The 22405-nt window shown below is 26.4% G+C and overlaps 1 pseudogene; it reads left to right on the top strand.

The window, feature by feature from the left end:
- Positions 1-17445: 17445 nt before the first annotated feature.
- Positions 17446-21742, top strand: LOC111284148 (uncharacterized; annotated as a pseudogene).
- Positions 21743-22405: the final 663 nt, after the last annotated feature.

Below are 22405 nucleotides of genomic sequence, written 5' to 3'. Positions count from 1 at the left end.
GTTGATTACATGTAAAGAAGGTATTAGTACTCCTTTACGATCAAAATTGGTATCAAAGTAATTATGTATTATTTTATCTAAGTCGTAATCATTATAGTTTTTATCATGCAAATCAAAACCAATTCCAATCCTTTTATTGCACTACTAGAAAAAGTGGTTTTAGCAATGCTCAATATCGTTGCAAAATGGCAATTTGGCATTTTAAAAAGTTTTTCGCTACAAAGAAAAGTTGTTGCAAGATCATTACGCATATCTTCATTGTTAAAAGTTTATGCAACGATTTTCATCATCTCGAAAGTTGTTTTAAAAAATGTATCATGCAACTATTTTTTGTCATTAGTAAATAAATAATATTTAAACAATGACTTAATGTGGTTGTCAAAACTTTTATTTATCAACCACATATTTTGTTACAAAAATTTTTACATAACAACATTATTTTGGTTGCCTAAATTTTTTTGCAACAAAATATTTTTTGTTGCGAATTACTTTTGCACAATTATTTTATAGTTACAATAATTAATTTTAAAATGACAAATTTTTACCAAAAGTTCTTACAAAACAACAATTTTATCATTTTTGTTTATTTTTGCAACAACTTAAGGATATTTGAAAACCAATATTAATGTTGCAAATAATTTTTTCCCAACAATATTGTTTTGTTACAAATAGTAAATAAATATTTAATAACGACTTTAACAAATTTAGAAACAACTATTTTTGTTGCCAAAAAATCCTTTCACAACAACGTTCATCTTATTTGCTAACCAAAATTCTTGATGCAAATATTCATTTTACAATAACCTTTATACTGTTACCAATAATTAACAAAGATTTCAAAACAACATTATTAACTTTAAAAACAACTAATATTGTTACCAAAAAAACATAGCACAACTACATTTGTCTCATTGCACAGAGCTTCAATTTTTTGTGACAACTTTAATTAAAATTAGCAACACTATTTATTGTTACAAAAAACTTTTGCTGATTAAACCAATGGTAGCAAGCAACCTTGTGTGCATGTACATAAAGTTTTTCACCAAGCCTAGAAAGATGAACTGCTCTGATGGAATTAGCAGAAAGGAACTCTGAGACAAAAATCTCGATTTAAAACTACATCAATATTGTTTAAAATAATGAAATGCAATTATGTTAAATGAAGCCAGATATCAATATCTAATGAAACATTATAATTAAGATGGAGATCTAGGCTTGACAAAATCCCATGGAAAGCGTAACAACCCTTCATTCTAAAATACATTAATAGAGACAACTCATACAATGGTCATGTGTAACATTCCAGAAACTGAGTATGATGACTGTTTCGGCACATACCTATTCCTAATGGGAGCTGTGAATCCCAAAGCATCATAAGTCATAAACCTATCAAATGGTAAGTTAGTACCAGCTAGTGCACATGCACTTAAAGATAGAAATTCAACCTAGCTTTGCAATCTATTAAGCTGCTAGCAACGCGATCAAGCTGCAATTAAAAAAGGCTGAGTTAGTGATTCTAGAGGCAAATTTATAAAAGATATAAGATAATTTTATAAGCCCAACAAGATAATTTGTTCCTTTTGCAAGTTAAGACACCAATCATGTAAATGTATAGAAATTTGAATTTACTATCTGCAATTATTATATATAAGATATACTATATTCTTTCCTTTATAGAAAAGGCCCGGTCTTCCCAATGATAAAACCTTAATTGATTTGTCAGAAGTTAAGGAGCACATTTTAACACGTGGATTCCAATATTCAAAGACTTCTAATATTACATTAACTTGATCATAACCGCTAACCATTTATAATCACAATCTGTATGTTTACCCAAGTTCCAATATTTCCTCCTTTTATTCACTCTTTGAGGGCCAAGCTGCCTACCATTAATGTGTTTTGCTTTCAAGCTTTAGTCTTTTTTCTCCTATATATAAATGGTTAATTAGATGAACTTCTTTATAAGTTTTAACAATATAAAAATTTTCCAAGCAACCAATAAAGCAACCACTTGATTTCTCCAAATAGATATATATAGATGTTCAATTTCATCTAGACTAGTGTATAAATGAAATGATTCAAACCTGCTCCACATATGTTAAAAAAAGATGTTGTAGTAAAAAAGGTCATGCCCCTTGTAAATGTGTATATCCAGGAATGTTCAAACCCTAATTCTTAAGAGCCAATTTCACCAAAGCAACCTAGAGATGTCTAATACTAGCAATAATCCTGTCTATAGCATTACGGCGCCACAGGCGAAAATTAGTCAAAACTTGATCATTTCAGCTTCAAGAAAAAGGAAGGGGAACAAGAATGTCTTTAAATATACATATAATTAAGTGTCAAGTATCCAAATATTCATAAAGAACCATACCTAAACATCTATCACCATAGATGTTCTTACTTACAATATTACCTAAATATTGGCAAGACTTCCAGCACAGTACATAGCATATGCGGAACATCTACAATAGTGCACCTAAATTCATCACCATGAGTGCTGAAATAAAGACATGAGATTTATGTTGGGAAAACATAATTCTAGAGACAGTTCTCCCACATACGTTTTGAAAGCTTTTGCCTATGACCTCTAAGAATTTGAAATAGTATCCTAATAGCTGAATTCAAAATCTGAAATATAAGTTAAATTTAGCCATAACAAAGTTACTTGGATATCCCATGCCAACCAAAATACAGCTTAATTCTCTATAAACCACAGCAAGGTGGTTTCAAAACGTTTGAAATACAAAGATACAAGATTGAAAGAAGGTTAACTACAACCGAAATTAAAAATATAAAAAAGAATAAAACTTTCTTATCTAAAAGATCTTATCCAACCACTAAAGTTAACTAGCCTCACTGTAGTCCTTTTTTTTTTTTAATTATTAAGTTGAAATAAACATGAATAAAACAATCAAAATTTATCACAACACATACATACAAAAAAAAGATGATACACATGAAGATAATGAAAGACTCAAGAGGGCTTATAACATCAATGGTTGCTGTTGGCTTTGAATTAACAAAAGCGACTCTAATATGATAAGGAACACTCTGTATAAAATATAATCAATCAATCAATACATACATAAAACGATTCAATAAATACCATTCAAGAAGTCTTCTTTTGATTGCAATAAATTCCATTATTTATTTTGATTTATTTTATTTTTGTTTATTATTTAAAATATTTATTTAATAGAAATTTTATAATGAAAAACAAATACATAAAAGAAAAAAAATCAGAATAATTAAAAATATTGAAAAAAAAGAGGTTGAAGAGTTGGATCTTATTAATTGATGCCAGCCAAAAAATGAAAAAAAAACTTCAAAATCCTGTTAACACTATAATTATGTAGGCATCCTAATTAAATCAGTAACTGAAATCATTTTTTTTTAATATTAAATCACTATAAAAACAACCCACAACTTGGTGAAATATACACGTAATAAACAATCTCACACTAGAAGAGAAAAATTTTCAGCCAAAAAAATTTGAGGTCATTTTTTTAGGTAATTCGGTTTAATGAATTTGAAGGAGTTTGGCTACTTTAAAACACCGTTAGATAGAGGAAGAAGGTTTAGAGGAAACTTAATTGGCTGCTAGCAGTTGAAAAGGCGGTATAAGGGGCAAAAACATCAAAAGTTATAACCTAGATCTAAGGCGTGTTAGGCTGAGTTTTAGTTTGTAGGAACTAGTGGTGTGGTGAAGGGTGCTACTAGAGCTGATGGTGAAAGCAGGTTGTAGGTTGGCTAAGTGTGCTCAGTTGGAAGCAGGAATCCAAGAGGGGGAACTGGCCTTATGGGATTTTGCTGCTTGTTGGGGAAGTAGGCTGTGTTGGAAAAAACCAATTCCCACGCGCAGCAACCACACACAAAATAACAAGCTCAAATCAAGAATAAAAACACACAAATATATTTGGTTCAGCCCAACTCAAAATGGCCTACTCCAAACCTAATCCACTATCAAATAAATCTTTACAATTGTGAGACTTTTAGAATGAGAAAAGTCTCCTGAAACTCCTTACTCAAAACTTAACCCAAAACCCAATTACACCCTTTTAATAGCCTACTCACTTAGCTATTCTCTTGGTGTCTAACTCTCTGGGGTTACCAAACTAAAACCAAAACATCTTATTTATAAGGATAAAACCCTTTATACCTTTACTAAATTCCCGATGTGGGATACAAGACAAAATCAAACTCACTTAACTTTCAATGTGAGATTCTGAGATTCAAGGCAAATCCCAACAGGCTGTGCTAGAGGCTTGGGCGGTTGCCAAATGGGAATTGGGTTACTTCGCTGGGAAGTGTTGAGAATCATGGGTGTGGAGTTGAGGGAGTGTCAATGGTGAGGGGAGCTCGGCTAAAGGTACTTTGGTGGGCGTTATGGTGGTTTTTTTGGTCGATGGTGGTCATGAAAGGCTAGTTTTGGTGTCTATAACAGGTAGTTGAATGGGTAGTGGGAAATTGGTCGAATGGGAATCGTGGCTTTCTCTTCCAATTTTTGTGTATTTTTTTCTGTGAACTCTCGTGTGTATCCTCCTCCAGTCGAGTAATCCCTTAGTCTTTATCTATGGGTTAAGGTCACAAGGTCCAACGTTCAACACCTTATCAGAGCTGGTGGCTAATGGTTTAAGGGTGCAGGGTAGTGAAGTGTAGGGTGCAGGGTGCAGGGTGCAGGGTGCAACGCAGTGGCTGCTAGTAGTGCCAGCTTCGGTCTGTGTTCTTACCTTTTTATTTTTTGGTCTAATTTCTCATTTAATTGAAATAGTTAAATAAAATTGGGCCTTTAAATTTTTGGGCTTTAAAATGTATTTAGGCTTTCACTATCAACTTTGGGCTTTTAATACCCTATTACCTAATTTCAAATTATCTCAAATTGAATTGAATTGAACTTTAATCTATGTAAAATGAAAGAAATGGTTCATCTAAAATAAGTTCGCACAAATTAAATTCAATTTAAATGTTTAAGTTAGCTCAAATAAGAACGTTGATATCGAACACCAAAAATCAAACAAATTTAAATTGATTAAGATAAAATTAGATGTTTATCATAGATATGTACATATTATTTGCTAAATGTTTATGTTAAAAAGTTTTTTTTTTCATGTAATTATTAAAATCATGTAATATTTCTTAATAAAGGAATTGTGTAAATTAATATTAACAATGAACCTACTATATTAAAATATTAAAATTTTAGTTTGAGCGTGTAAAATGTTAAAATTTGGTTAAGTTTTCATATAAAATACGGTTTTATTAAATATAATAATAACATTTATGATTTCATTTGGATAAACAAAGGATGGCTGAACCGAGACAAGCATGAGAAACAATAGGACTTAGAATAATATTAAAAAAGTAGCCATGATTTGGATAGTTCAAAGGAATATATATTTTGTTAATTATTTAAGGAAAAATTACATTGGCTGGCGTGGATAACACGGCTAAACCCTTTTCCAGTTAATTTCTATGAAGACTAATATATGAGTAAATGTGGTACACGCACGAGTCAACTCAACACCGTAAGTCATGAATGTGGTGAAAACATGTCGGGATTAATTGAGTACAGATTACGGTGTGATCAAATCCTTGCAAAACCAAGTAGATCATGAATGACGTGAAACACACCTTGGAAGACTTCTCAAGTCTTCCTCTAATCCACATTGGCGTCAATTTCTGATGTTTCTACTTTTTCTTCTCTTTTCTTTTCTTACGTTTTTTCTTTGTTATGGTGGGAAAAGGAGAAAGGCAATTAACTAGGGTGGGGCAGGTAGGGTGTGAGCGACAGGGTGAGAAAAAACTTAAAAAATTTGAAAATTGATTTGAAATTGTGGTGTGCGGTTTAGTTCGGATTATTTTTTATTCGATTTGAATTAAGTTCAAATATTAAATATATATTAAATTCGGATCAAGTTTTAGATCAAAAAATAAAAAACAGAAAAAAATGAACTGAACCGAATTATATATATTTTTAGTTTTTATATATATTTTAAATTTTTATAAAATAAAAAAAATTTATATCAAAATTTACATAAATATATTAAAATTTTATAACTAAATAATATATAAAAATTTAAAAATTAAAAATTGGTAAACCGAATTGGTAAAATTTGGTTCGATTCGATTCGGATTCGAATCAGATTTTAAGTTTTCTTAATATTATGTAATATAAAAAAAAAAAGAACTGAATCCGATCTGAATTGAATTGTTATCATCCTTAGTGAGTGATGCATATTTTATTCTTATTCTATTTTTAAATATGCACAGAATGAATAAATCAATTATAATTTTCATGACATTTATATAATAATGTTTAAAAACTAAATGTATTTTATTAAGACTTAATTCTTCAATAAATATTTTAAATAAATAATTGTTCAAAAAAATAAAAAATAAAAAAGAATTCATTTTTATGTTATTGATAAATGAGAAAACTTAAAACATATAATCTTGTATTAACTAGTAAATGAACTTTGAACATATATTTGGTTAAAAAAACTTTGAACATATAGGTGCCTTAATAAAGATACATAAACTCCATTCAAAGCTCCATAATTGATGCAGTTGCCATATATTTGCTAATAGAGATGCAGTTGCCATTAAAAATTATTTCACCCAACTTTGCAAACCAAATAATTTTATAGTGTGATGTGATTTTCACCGATCAATGGAGTTTTGAGTTCTATTACTCAATTGCCCCTTTATTTATTTATTTGTTTATTTTGTTTTCTCTTTCAAGTTAATCACTTAATTTTTTATTTCTTTTTTTAATTAAAATTTATAAAATAATTTTGTAAATTTAATATAAAAATAAATTTTATTATATATAATAAATTAATAAATAAAATTTAATTATTTATTAATAAGATCATTATTTGACATAAAATAATTTATTAATTTTATAAATATTAAATAATTTAAAATTTTTATTACATGTAATTTTAGTTTAATGTTTTTAATGATCATTTTTTTATTATAATTCATTTCGTCATCATTATTTTTGTATTCAAACACATTTTACTACTAATTTTAATTTTTTTAATTACAATAATCTATTTTATATCTATCACTATTTTTAATTTTATTAAAACTAATTTTAATATCCAACCAAATAGATCCAAAGTGATTGCAAAAGCACGTAAATCATGAATAATGTAAAAGACTTCCGGAAAGACTTATGAAGTCTTCCTGCAATTGACGTTGGCGTCAATTGAGATGTTTCTAATCTTTTTTTTCTTTTCATTTCTTTATTATTATGGAAAAAAGGAAGCACAGTTGATTAGGGCGGGGGCAGCCAGGGAACTTGTAGAAAAATTTTAAAAATTACAGTTTTTTGCTATTAGATTACGATTTTTTAAAAAGTTATATATATTTTTTATATTAGACTATGATTTTTTTCAAAAATCGAAGCTTATAGGTATAATTAACTACAATTCTATCTATATAAACTATGATTTTTTTAAAAATCGTAGTCCTTTTACTATAATTTTTTGAAAATCGTAATCTCCTTAATATTAAACTATATTTTTCATACTAAACTATTACATATAAACTATGTTTTTATCTATCTGGCACATTTTTATTTATTTAATTTCTAATTTTATGTATGAATTAAATTTATCCAATTATTTAAAAATAAGAATAAAATTAATTAAATAATAAAAAATAATTATTTTAAAAATAAAATAATAATTTTAAATAATTAAAATTTGTTTAATATATTTTAATTTAAAAAATTAAAAAAAATTAAAATTATATACAAAAGTTATCATTAATTATTATATTTCATTAAAAAAATTCAAATGAAGTTAAAACATACACTCAACAGAAATAAAAACTTAAGTAAACTAAATTACTATAAGCATAGATGTCCATCTTTATTGCACGAATTAATTTTTATGTATATCCTTTTTTATGCATAATATTGTACATATTTATTAATTTGCATCACCAATTATAATTCCTAGATCTGTTATGCATGGCAGTGAGCTTAATTCTGTTCCAAGTTTTATTTGCAGTAATCCTTCTTAAAATTTTATTTTTCTTTCTTTATGGAAGGGAAATTAGTGGTGGTCATGTATTTTGGCAAAACAAATTTATTTGGATTCACGCATATTGTATATTTGGTTATCAAGTGCATTTAAAAGGGTATGCAAAACAAGAAAAATATAAAAATTATCGAAATATTTTATTAAGTTGATTGATGTATTATTTCTTCTTTAAAATAAAATTTGAATCTATTTTCCTAAAAAAGGAAAAAGAAAGAAATTTAACTACGAACATAGTTAGGTTTCCAAAAAAGGTTCGTGGTTAAAAGTATTTGTGGGTATCGATATAGTATGTAATTTATTTAATATTGAAGCCTTATTTTGATATTATTAATAATCTTACATTCTTGATACTCGAAAATATTGTATAACCAAATGTAATAATCAATTAATCAAAAATAAAAAGTATGATTAATAATCTTCTTTCTTTTGAATCAAACACCTTTATAAAAAAATATGATTATGATGCAAATTTTCTGAAAGTTGATAAGTTTACATTTTTTAAAGCAATTGATTTTATCACCTTTTCTTTTGAAATGCAGGAAGATCTACGTCATTCTATATACTTTTTCTTTCTTTTTTATTTTTTGAAATGTTGGCTACTTTTTTTTTTTTTTCTAAACCAATGAGTGTTAAGCATAAAGTTATGGCTAAAAGAATTAAAAGAACTTAAAATGTGAAAACACTAATATTTCTCTGCATGATTTTATGAAAGCAATATCACCCTCTATTTCTTGCTGAAACTGGGATCAAGCTCTTACTAAATTTCTTCTTCTAGGCTATGGTTGGATGAAGTATTTGAAGAGTGTAATGTATTTCAAGCAGGCTTTTCAAAAGTCAAAAAGTAAATTCATTTATTTTGCTAAAAAGAAGAAGGAATTTCAAAATTTTGGCAAATTCCAAATGTGTAATTGAATTCAAAGTTGGATCAAATCCACAAAATCTCTTTTCGCCATCAAGTCAAAATCTCGTTTTTGGGGTTTTTTTTTTTATAGAAAAAGAATAGTGATGAGTGACTTTTTCCCTTTTATTTTATTTTTCTTTTTAGCTTGTGGAGAAAGTTAAAAGTATGACGAGATTTTTTAATTTCATGATTATTATTATTTACCTACTTTTTTTAATAGGTCGAAATGACATATTTGGTAAATGCAATTTTTTAAAAAGCTTTTTCTTTATAATCAAAATGATTTTTCCACAAAAAATTAATTATTTTTATATAATTAAATAGCTTTGCATACATTTATGTGTCAAAAAATTTGCATAAATAAAAATTATAATTGATTATAATATTTAATTGTGAATTAAAATTTAAAATTATCAATTTATCCATTTTTATATTAATTTAATTTTCTGTAGTTGTTTTTCTTTTAAAAATTAATATTTTGAAATAATTATCTGTCTTTTATTATTACTACTATTTTTTTTCATAAGTAATATTATTTATTTATCATATAATTTAATTTAAGTTTCTTATAAAAAATTTCTTTTAGAAAAAGGTAACCTCACGCAAAACGGATGCAACATTCTAATATAAATATATAATAAAAAAAATGATAGAAACAAAACCAGAAAAAAAAAAGGTTAATGCTTTTATTTAACCCACACTTTACCTAAAAACTAAAGTTTATATTCTAAGAAAAAATGCAAATTCTATTTTTTTACTGTACAAATGTTTCACACCGTTAGTTTGATTTGAATAACTAATATTGTTAAGTTAAAAAAAGAAAAAAATTTGATTATTTGTTAAACTTCAAAAAGATAAGAAATTAAGAAAATAAAATTTTTATTACTTATATTTAAGCTTTTGACAAATTAATTATCTTGGTTTTTTTTTTTTCCATTTGTAACTTAATACTTCTGTTAATTTCTTTAAACAAATAAAAACATGTTTGACATATTAAAATAAAATAGATATTTCAGTATTCAACAAATAAAAATAATTAAAAGTTTTTAATAAATAACCATTTATATTAATAAATATAACCATTTATATTAAAATTAACACCCAAGTTCCCAATGTATATGTGGGTATATGTATTCCTTTGCTTTAGTTTAAAATTAGCATTTTAAACTTTAGTTTATAAAAAATTCAAACTTTGCATTTTTAAATTATGGGAAGATATCAACTTGCACAAAAGAAATTTTAACTTTTTTTAATTATTAATTTTAATAAATCCAAAGGATAAGATTAAATCATTTTAACTTTTTAGTTTTGCATTGGTGTAAGTTAATTCCTCTCCATAAATTATTATAAATGTATATTTAATTCTTACTTACTGTTCAGAGACATTGACATTATAATACTTCTCTATTAATTAAATTGATTACAATTACTTAAATGTATACAAATAATGATCCTTCATATGAAAATGAAATAAAATTTTAATTTAATAAACAAAAATAATTAACTAATTGCCGTGTATAGCAATTTCCTAAACCCTATTAGAGGTATACTCCTAATTGGAGTTCAATTTGCAATGTAAACGCAAAGTGAGGGAGGTGACGCAAAAACAAATTAATCAGGTTTTAATTAATATATACATATACATACATACAAATATATATATATATATATATATATATATTTGTATGTATAGACCGATTTTTTTACTGCTAAATCCAAAACCTTCATCAAAACCCTTATAAGCCTCCAACTTACCTATTTTTTCATTTACCAACAAATTTCACATTCTCAAAATAAAACAAGAAACACCTAGAAATTTTTAGTATAAATACCTATTTAAAAAATATATTAATTTTATTTAAGAATTTTTAAAATTTTGTACATTAATATATTTATTAAATTAAAAATTATTCTACATAATGATAGTAGAATTAGAGTGTTGACAAGTATTCCACTAAAATATATTTATTAAATTAAAAAATTAATTATTAAAATTAAATAAATTTGTGCCAATTCCGTTATCTCATTTTTAAATTTTAAAAATTTCATTATCAATATATAAAATTATAGCATCATTTTTAAATTTTTAAATTTTCATTATCAATATATAAAATTATAGCTGATGCATAAAATGATAATCCTTAATTTATTACTTTCTCGCTTTTTGTCTACGACAGGAAGAAAAAATCCTTAATTCATTTTTTTTAAAATCTATGATGAACGGAGATTTTTCATTCAAAGTCCGAACAGGTCATAAAAGCAAAAGATAATTTATATTGGATTTATATTGAATAGCATTAGGATTAATTACCTAAAATTTTGTTAGCTCAGCTCTCAATAAGTTGTAATGATAAGGTTACACTTTGTTTTGGTTTTCCATTAGCAGCAATTTTATGTATCATTTTGCATTTGTTGAAATTGATAATAATTTTATATATCATAAAATCAATTATACATCATATTATTGTTATAATTTGTAAATTTCTAACTGATATTATTATAAAATTATAAGTCATACAATTCATACTATACATTTTTGTATTTAGTAGATATTGTTGTTTTTATTAATACCACATAACACACAATTTATTTCATGAAAAACTTTCTATTTAAGGTTAATTGTTTTTAAATCTGATGCCTTCTAAAAAATTCCTTTATTTTATGATTTTATTTTAGATGCTTAAATTTGATTGATGTAACAAGATTTTTTTAATTTATGAATTTAGATTTTAATTTTAATTTTAATTTAATTTTTTAATAAAAAACTTTACAAATTTCATTTATAAAATTTTATCTAAACCCTCATTTAGAATGAATTGATGCTACTATTCAATGCGTTTTAGGTATATTTTTGTTGCAATTGCAATGTGTTCTTGTTGGACAACAAAGGCACGGTATGATTATGTTTCGGTGGCTCCACCACACCAACTTTTGGACACTTTAAACATTTTTGGCCTCTTTTTTTATTTTTTTATTAATAAATTATGAAATAATTTTTTAATTTACTATAATGAAAACTTTTATTATATAATAAACTTATAAACAAATAACTTATATTAAATTTACATTGAATAGTGTTAGAATTAATTACCTAGAATTTTTCTAGCTTGACACTCAATAAATCAGCATTTGTTGAAATTGATTATAATTTTATGTCGTAAAATCAATTACAAATCATATTATTGTTATAATTTATAAAATTCTAACCAATTTGTTATAAAATTATAAGTCATTCAATTCATACTACATACTTTTGTATCTAGTTGCTATTATTGTTTTCGTTGATACCACACAAAATAATGATTTACTTTATTATGAAAAAACTCTTTATTTATGGTCAATTATTTTTAAATCGGATGCCTTCTAAATTTTTTATTTTATTTTATGCTTTTATGTTTTTATTTTAAATGTTTACTTTGATTTATGTAATACAATTTTTTTAATTTATTAATTTAAATTAATTAATTTAAATTTAATATTTTTAATAAAAAATTCACAAATTTTACTTACAAAATTTCATCCAAAACTTCATTTAAAATGAATCAGTGTCATTGTTTAATGCATTTAAGCACTTTTTGATACAACTGCACTGTGCTTTGCTGTTTGGATCACAAAGGCATGAACCGATTATGTTTACGTGGCTTGAGTGGAAGACTTAAATTGCATTGATGGGAAAGGGGTGTGAAGAGCTTTTGACACTTTTGACATTTTTGCTCTTTTATTTTTTGTCAGTAAATTATGAAATAATTTTTTAATTTAATATAATGAAAAATTTTATCATACAATAAACTTATAAATAAATAAAATTATTATTATATTATGAATTAAAATTTATTATTTTATAAATTTTATTATTATAAAAAAATTAATAACTAAATATAAAATTTAGTACTATATTATATTATTATTTTAACTAAAACTAGATAACTACATCATTAATAAAAAATTAAAGAAAAAAATATCATTTGAGATATTATTATTTTTATTATTTTTTAATTATTTATCAAAAAATTATTATTTGACATAAAAATAATTTATTGATTTTTAAATAATTTATTAATTTTATAAATGTTAAATAATTTAAAATTTTTATTACATACAAATTTAATGGTGATTTTTCCTCCAATTATAATTGATCTCACTTCTGCTGCTTGTTTGTATGGAAACACATATATTGACAATTGATTTTAATCTCATTGATACAATACCCAATTTAATCATTGTTTTTAATTTCACCAAAATTAATCTTATCATCCATTCAAGTGAATCTTAAATCATTTTTATTACACTAGATATGTTGATCTTATTCAAATTTAATAAAAATTTAATATTTTATTTGAATAAAAATAAAAAAATTAAATAAAAAATTAAATTTTAGAGATAAAGAGAAGATGTGTATGGCTTTAAAACTTTACTTAAAAAATTTTATTTAATTCATTTAAGTCTTTCTATTCAATGTTGATTGACTCTTACATATCCTCTCACCAATAATTTAATTAGCACCATGGACATGTTAGAAATGAGAGGTCAAAATGAGAGGCCAAAAGAATTGGATAAAACTCCATTTTGAGTGAAAGATAGGCTTGAACCAAATTAAATGAAATAAAAATTTATATAATTATATATTTTAGAATTGTTATTTTGTAAATTAATTTGATTGTTGGTTTATGGTCTATAAGGTTGGTATCCTCATTTAATAATTATATTATTATTATTATTATTATTATTATTATTATTATTATTATTATATAGATGATAGAGTTTTTAAAAATTTATTAATTTTTATAAATATATTATTATTAAAACATGTCAATTTTTTTAATTTTGTTTATAAAATTTATAAAATTTATATTAGATAATTTTTAATTCATTAATTTGTCTATATACTTTAATTTTTTTTAATTATGACCTAATGATATGTAATAATCTTATAAACTCATTTATCGAGTTTAAAATTTTGAATGATGTATCACATAATTTTCATTTAAAAAAATTATCATGAAAATTTTATAACCCATACTTCTAATTAAAATAAGCATGAACTAAATTAGAATATTCTTTTATTATAAAAAAAGAAAAATATCAATAATCAATATTTATAAGAGAATTTAAAATTTAATTCACTTAATTTAAATATCAGTATTTAAAATTTTTCTATGTTGCAATTTTTTTATAAAAAAATCTAACTAAATTAATTTAAACATAAAAGATCCACCGGTATTAAAGTTGCATTTTTCCATTTGACGTGAATGTTTCATAGAAAGTGAAATGGTCTAGGAAAGCTAGAGTTGACGACATCACCCAAACTTTGCACTCTTCTTTGTGGGTTGGAGACAGCCATTGCAATTGGGTTGGAATAACCTGCGATAAGGCTAGAAGCATCACCAATCTAAGCCTTCTAGATTATGGGTCCGCACGTAAAAATATTAAATAAAAATATTTATTAAATATAAAAAAATTATTAAATAAAAAGATATGAATGCCACATGGCACCTTAAAGAAAGGCCGTACTTTATCAAAATTTATTGTTTAGATGCTCATTAATCATTTAAAAGTTATTCAAAACTTAAAAATATATATTATTCGTGACTTTAGAATTTTTTGAAAGATTTTTTATGCTTTTAAAGGACAATTTTATAAATTTGATCAATAATTGTTTATATGTTCATTTAAATAGCTTAAATTAATCATTTAAAATTGTAGCGATTTGTCAATATTTATCACACAAACATAAATGAATGAACATAGTAAGTAGCGAAAATTAAACATAGAAAATTGAATCAAAAAATGAATCTATTTGTTGTGAATATCAAAAATTAAACTTCAGTAATGACACCTTTCAAAGGCTTTTTTTTGCTTAGAGTATAACTTGATTGGATTTGTTTTAAATGTTTATTACATAAAGAAATAAATATATTCCTATTGTTTTTTTCACTTAAACATTTTTCTTTAATTGTTGAAAATTTTTTTACGATTTAATTAGTCAATATATATTATTAATTAAACATAAAAAATCAAGTCATTTCTATTAATACAAAAAAGAAATTGAGCACAATATATGAAATCTAAAGTACAAACTTAACAAATATTAAAGTATACCAATGAATTTTGGATTGTTCCGAGGTATTTATTTATTATTAAAAAATTATAATTCACACAATTCATTCTAGTTGCTATTGTTGTTTTTATTGAAACCACACAACACAATAGTTTATTTAATTAACTCTTTATTTAAGATCAATTATTTTTTAATCATTTGAACTCTCGTTTAGAATGAATTGATGTCATTATTTAATTCGTTTAGGCACATTTTTAGTGTAATTACACTTTGCTTTGCTGCTTGGATAGCGATTATGTTTACGTGGCTTTAGTGGGACTTAAACTAATCACACCATAATTTTGACACATTTGACATTTTTGCTTTATTTATTATTTTTTAGATAATAAATTTTGAAATAATTTTTTAATTTAATAAAATGAGAAATTTTATTATATAATAAATTTATAAATAAATAAAATTATTATTTTTTTATGAATTAAAAATTATTATTTTATAAATTTTATTATTCTATAAAAATTAATAACTAAATATTATATTACAAACTAAAAATACAATTTAGTATTATATTTTGTTATTATTTTAACTAAAAATAGATAATTACATCATTAATAAAAATTTAAAAAATCACTTAATATATTATTATTTTTTTTAGTTTTTAATTATTTATCAACAAAATTATTTTTTCATGGCACGGCTTATGAAAACTAAAGTTATGGTCCAGCATGACACATGAATTATAATCTTCATGGGTCATGCTATGTCAGGTACGACACTATTTTTCAACAAAGTAATAATTTTTCAAAATTTTAATTATTTTTTAAAAAAATAATTTATTATTAAAAATAACATGCAGGAGATAAATAAAAGTAAAATAAAATAAAAAGGACACATAATTTATGTGATTCAATAAAATGCTTACATCCACGGAGAAGGGTAATAGAATCTACTAAATAAAAATATTGATTTATAATCTTAATATTTAAAAAAACACACTTACATATAAAAGATATTACAAAATACAATATTATTATTCTATTTTTCATTCTCATCCTATGATGATTCACATATATAATGTGTTTTGTCTTGCACATTTATTTTATACTTTTCATCCTATAATAATTTACTTTGTTAATTGAATTTGTTTTAACTTGAAATCTTAATCTATTTTTATCATTTTATTTTTGCTAATCACTAGTTAAATATAATTTATTTATTAATAATTTAAATATTTAATAAATATATTTATTTAATATAATTTTATTTTATAAATTATCAAAAAAATATTAAAAAGAATTATAATTTCATTGCAATATAAAAAATAACATGAATACATTTAAAAGTATAGACCAACATGGCACGATTGGATTTGTGTGTCATGTCGTGTCATACTAGCCCATGTTTTATGTACTGACAATCGCCTTTAATAAATCGTACTGTATCAATCCATAAATCTAAAATTTTCTAGTCCAACACGTTACATATATATGTATCGTATTTAGCTCAATCTAATTACTTAATAGCGAATCATATCAAACATGACCAATATCATATCTAATTGTGTCGTATAATAAGTCATCTAACACACCTCTAATTGTATTATAATATTGATTATTCCTATATATCCTTCGACCTATAATTTATTTTGCACCATGAACAGGTTAAAAATGAGAGGCCAAAAGATTTGGACAAGACTTAATAGTAGATAAAAGATCAACCTGAACCAAATTAAATGAATAAAAATTTATACATTTTAAAATTATTATCTTATATATTGACTTCACTGTTAATTTATAGTCTACACAACTGTCGGATCTTCATTTAATAATTTTATTATTATTTAATACAAATTGATGATAAAAATTTTTAATTTCGCAAATTAAATTAAATGATTTGTATGCATATGTTTGTATAATAATTAATCAATTCATTAATTTTTATAGATATATTCTTAAAAAAACATGTCAATTTTTTTAATTTTATTCTTAAAATTAAAAATTTTTGTATAAAATATTTAATTCATTAATTTCTTTACATAGTTAATTTTTTATTTATGATTTAATTGTTTGTAGTAATCTTATAAACTCATGTATAGAATTTAAAATTTGATTGATGTATAAGATATAATTTTCATTTAAAATAATTACCATGATTTTTTTTAATATTTGATTAATAATAAGTGCAAACTAAAGCTAAAATTGTCCTTTAAACGTAAAAGACCAATAGTCATCGTCTAACAAAATTAATTTAAACGTAAAAGACCCGTTAGTTTTGAAGTTATATTTTTCCACTTGATATTTCGTACTAAAATGCTCTTGTATTTTGCATAAATACCTGACCATAGTAGCCAATGTAATTTAGAACAATTAACAAAAGATCCTTTTTGAGCTATCCAAATCATGTCATCTTTCTTAATACCATTCAAAGTCATGCTCTTGCTCATACTTGTCCTGCTTCACTCTTCCTCTGTTTTTGCTTCTTCATCCTCCATTGCTGCACTTACAAGAGGTAAAGAACCGGAAGCGCTTCTAAAATGGAAAGCTAGCCTTGACAACAACACCCAAACTTTGCTCTCTTCTTTGTGGGTTGGAGACACCCATTGCAGTTGGGTTGGAATTACGTGCGACAAGGCTGAAAGCATCACCAATCTAAGCTTTCCAGATTATGGGTTGAAAGGTACACTTCATAGTCTTAGCTTTCTTTTCTTCCCTAACCTGATGAGGCTTAACCTTCGCAACAACTCACTGTTTGGGCCCATTCCCTCACACATTGGGAACCTTTCCGAGCTCACCTTCCTTGACTTGTCATACAATAACTTTTCGGGGAATATTCCATACGAAATTTGCTTATTGAAAGGTCTTGAGTTGATTTCCTTAGCAAGTAATGAGATCAGTGGTTCCATTCCATCAGAGATAGGGAGGCTGAGTTCAGTTTCCGAGATTTATTTCTTTGATAACTATCTACGTGGTTCTATCCCTGCTTCCATAGGAAACTTGACCTACTTATCTGTTCTCCACCTCTATCAAAATATGTTTTGTGGATCGATACCTCAAGAAATAGGGATGCTTAAATCTCTCACTGACTTTGAGTTGAGTCATAATAATTTCTCTGGTTCAATCCCTGCTTTCATAAAAAACTTGACCAGTTTATCCATTCTTTACCTTCATCATAATATGTTTTCTGGGTCAATACCTCAAGGGATAGGGATGCTTAAATCTCTCACTAACCTTCAGTTGAGTCATAATAATTTCTCTGGTTCAATCCCTGCTTTCATAAAAAACTTGACCCGTTTATCCATTCTTTACCTTCATCATAATATGTTTTCTGGGTCAATACCTCAAGAGATAGGGATGCTTAAATCTCTCACTAACCTTCAGTTGAGTCATAATAATTTCTCTGGTTCAATCCCTGCTTTCATAAAAAACTTGACCAGTTTATCCACTCTCTACCTTCATCATAATATGTTTTCTGGGTCGATACCTAAAGAGATAGGGATGCTTAAATCTCTCACTGACTTTGAGTTGTGTGAAAATAATTTCTCTGGTTCAATCCCTGCTTCAATAGGAAACTTGACTAGCTTATCCATTCTCCACCTCGATCAAAATATGTTTTCTGGGTTGATACCTAAAGAGATAGGGATGCTTAAATCTCTCACTGACTTTAAGTTGGATGAAAATAATTTCTCTGGTTCAATCCCTGCTTCAACAGGAAACTTGACTAGCTTATCCACTCTCAACCTCAATCAAAATATGTTTTCTGGGTCGATACCTCAAGAGATAGGGATGCTTAAATCTCTCACTTACTTTGTGTTGAGTCAAAATAATTTCTCTGGTTCAATCCCTGCTTCCATAGGAAACATGTCGAAGCTTATGAGGATACATGTTAGCTATAATCATTTATCAGGGCCAATTCCTTCGACGCTCGGCAATCTTACTCATTTGCAATCATTACAATTAGCAGATAACCATCTCAGTGGTCCATTACCCAAAAATTTATGCAAGGGTACACAACTCGCAAGGCTTACGGCTTTCAACAACAATTTGATGGGTCATATCCCACCAACTTTGAAAACTTGCAAAAGTTTATACAGAGTTAGGCTTGAAGGAAACAACTTTACAGGAAATATATCAGAAGCTTTTGCTGTGTATCCGAATTTGAATTACATTTCATTAAGCCACAACAGATTTTATGGTGAACTCTCTCCAAAATGGGGGCAATGTCATAATCTAACAAGCCTACAAATCTCCAATAACAACATTTCTGGAAAGATCCCACTAGAGTTGCAACACGCAACTCAGTTACAGGAGCTCGATCTCTCTTCAAATCAGCTTGTTGGTGAGATTCCCAAGGAATTAGGAGCATTGACAATGATGTTCCGTCTTCTGCTAAGTGGTAACCAACTTTCAAGCAAAATTCCACCAGAGATTGGAGTTCTTTCAAATCTACAACATCTTAACTTGGCATCAAATAATTTGAGTGGACCGATTCCTAATCAACTTGGAGACTGCTCAAAGTTATTGGACCTGAATTTGAGCAAGAATAAACTTGGAGAAAGCATTCCATTTTCAATAAGCTATATAAATGGTCTTCAAAATCTAGATTTAAGTCAGAACTTACTTATTGGGGAGATACCACAACAGCTTGCAAAATTACATTCCTTGGAAATATTGGACCTTTCTCACAATATGCTTAATGGTTCCATCCCAAATTCTTTTAATGATTTGAAAAGCTTGACAGTTGTGAATATATCTTACAATCAATTAGAAGGCCCTATTCCTAACATTAAGGCATTTCATGAGGCTTCATTTGATGCCTTAAGAAACAATAAAGGCCTATGTGGTAATGCCACTGGACTAATGCCTTGTGCCGTCGCTGCTGCTAGCAACGGTCATAGAAAAAGCACCAAAGTCATCATTTTCATTGTGATTCCATTCTTTGGTCTTCTTTTTCTCTTTATCACGCTTGGAAGTATCCTTATTCTTTGCCAAAAGAACCGAACCAGAAAATCTGAGTCAACAGAGGCACAACTTGGAGAAGTTTTCACATTGTGGGGATATAATGGAAGAATACTCTACGAGAACATTATTGAAGCCACTGAAGATTTCAGCTCCAGCAATTGCATTGGTTCAGGAGGCTATGGAACTGTTTATAAAGCTGCGCTACCCATTGGTGAGGTGGTTGCTGTGAAGAAACTTCACCAATCTGAAGATAGCATGACTTCGAACAACTTGAAAGCCTTCGAAAGCGAGATTCATGCTTTATCAGAAATAAGGCATCGTAACATTGTGAAGCTGTATGGCTTTTGTTCACATCCAAAGAACTCATTTTTGGTTTATGAGTTTGTAGAAAGGGGAAGTTTAAGAATGGTGTTAAGCAACAAGGACGAGGCAATGGAGTTGGATTGGGAGAAGAGGCTAAATGTTGTAAAAGGAGTGGCCAATGCCTTGTCTTATATGCATCATGACCATTCACCACCTATAATTCATCGAGACATTTCCAGCAAGAGACATTTCCAGCAACAATGTTCTTCTGGATTTGGACTATGGGGCTCATGTTTCAGATTTTGGCACAGCCAGGCTTTTAAAGCCCGACTCTTCCAATTGGACCTCACTTGTTGGTACTTTCGGGTACATTGCTCCAGGTATTTATTAATATCTCATTTTTTAAGATGCTTTAAACATGTCATCATTCAATTAAAAGTGTTAGTTTTGTGTGCAAATTGATGCATTAAAACAAAGTACAAGTAGTATTAAGATTATAACTTTTCAAATTTAAGTATCAAAGAATTTTACTCTAATTCAAGTATCAAATGCGTAATTAATTTTTGAAGTTTAACACTTAATATTGTAACTTTTCAAATTTAAGTTTCAAAGAATTTTACTCTAATTCAAGTATCAAATGTGTAATTAATCTTTGAAGTTTAACACTTAATTTTTCAATATTTAATATATCAAACTGATAAACTAAATATAAATTCTTTTTTAAACCTCTAAATTTCAATTTTCATATAATCTTCTAAACATTCATAATTTCTTTTCAACATTATTTTATAATCTTCTCAATATTCTTACATAATAGTGTATTTGATTAGATATATATATTGCTTAATAGAGCACATTGATTAGAAATATTTCTTTAAGCAGAGTTGGCTTATACAATGAAAGTAGACGAGAGATGTGATGTTTACAGTTTTGGGGTGCTAACAATGGAAATACTTATGGGGAGGTATCCTGCTGATTTGATTTCATATTTGCCATTGTTGTCATCGGCACCGGCATCAGCATCAATATCGATACCAAATGACAACCAACTGATTTTACTTAAAGATGTGATAGACCAACGACTCTCACCTCCGGTGAGGCAAGTTGCAAAGGATGTTATCTCTACTACAAAGCTAGCATTTGCATGCTTGAATGGTAATCCCCAACTTCGGCCAACCATGCGACGAGTTGCTCAAGCCCTTACCTGTCAATCGCTTCCATTGCCTACTCCTTTCTCAATCATAAAATTGGAAGAATTGTGGGATCATGAAGTCTGTAGTGGCTAATATTAGGGTGCTAAAAATTTGAATAATAATTCTAAGCACGTGTATTGGCTTTCAGTCTATTTCTTTTTCTCTTCTTTGTATTGAAATGTTTAAGCACTCTAGTAATAAAGCTTTTGTAGTGAATCGGCTGTGATATAGAACAACTGTGTTTAAGCCTATGATATAGAAGAGCTATGTTGAAGCACTTAATTTGTATGTTCAAGATTTTCTATTTTTGAAAAGTAACTAATGGCAAGACTTAGAATTTCGACTTTTAGTATCAATTGTAATATTCTACTATAGTACCGATTTGCTACAATACTTTTGCTTTGGAATGCTACAGCAATTCCAATATCACTTCTTTATTTGTTTGAACAAACAAAGAATACAATTGGTGAGCACACCAAATTACAATAAACACAACTCCACACAATGACTTTTTGATTTTATTATTTACTTGCCATTTATTCTTATACACATTATTTTTCACAATTTCATCTTTATAACCTTTCACCATTCACTACCTGTTAAATCATTCAAAATTTAATTGTTATGGTATTGAATATAATTGAAACGGATTTGAGTGATGATTTTGAAATTTATACTTTTAACTTGTACTTTTTTTACTAAAATGCTAAAATGTTGTACTTTTCTCAAATTTCTCAAATAAATTTTTATTTTTATTTTTATCCAATTGGAAGCATAAAACATTATTCTTATTTAATTAAGTCTTATTTTACATGAAAACCACTAAAATTCATTATTTTTACCATATCATAAGGTAATAATTATTTTTGTTAAATCAATTTCCACGTTGCAAAAATTTAAAAATTTAAATTGAACTGTCATTTACATAATATGTA

This window comes from Durio zibethinus, chromosome 19 (assembly GCF_047325235.1).
Source record: "Durio zibethinus cultivar Kanyao isolate XHJ-2024 chromosome 19, ASM4732523v1, whole genome shotgun sequence".
In the NCBI taxonomy this organism is placed as follows: Eukaryota; Viridiplantae; Streptophyta; class Magnoliopsida; order Malvales; family Malvaceae; genus Durio; species Durio zibethinus.
Note: the sequence above shows the minus strand (reverse complement) of the source record. Positions and strands in the feature narration are given on the sequence as shown.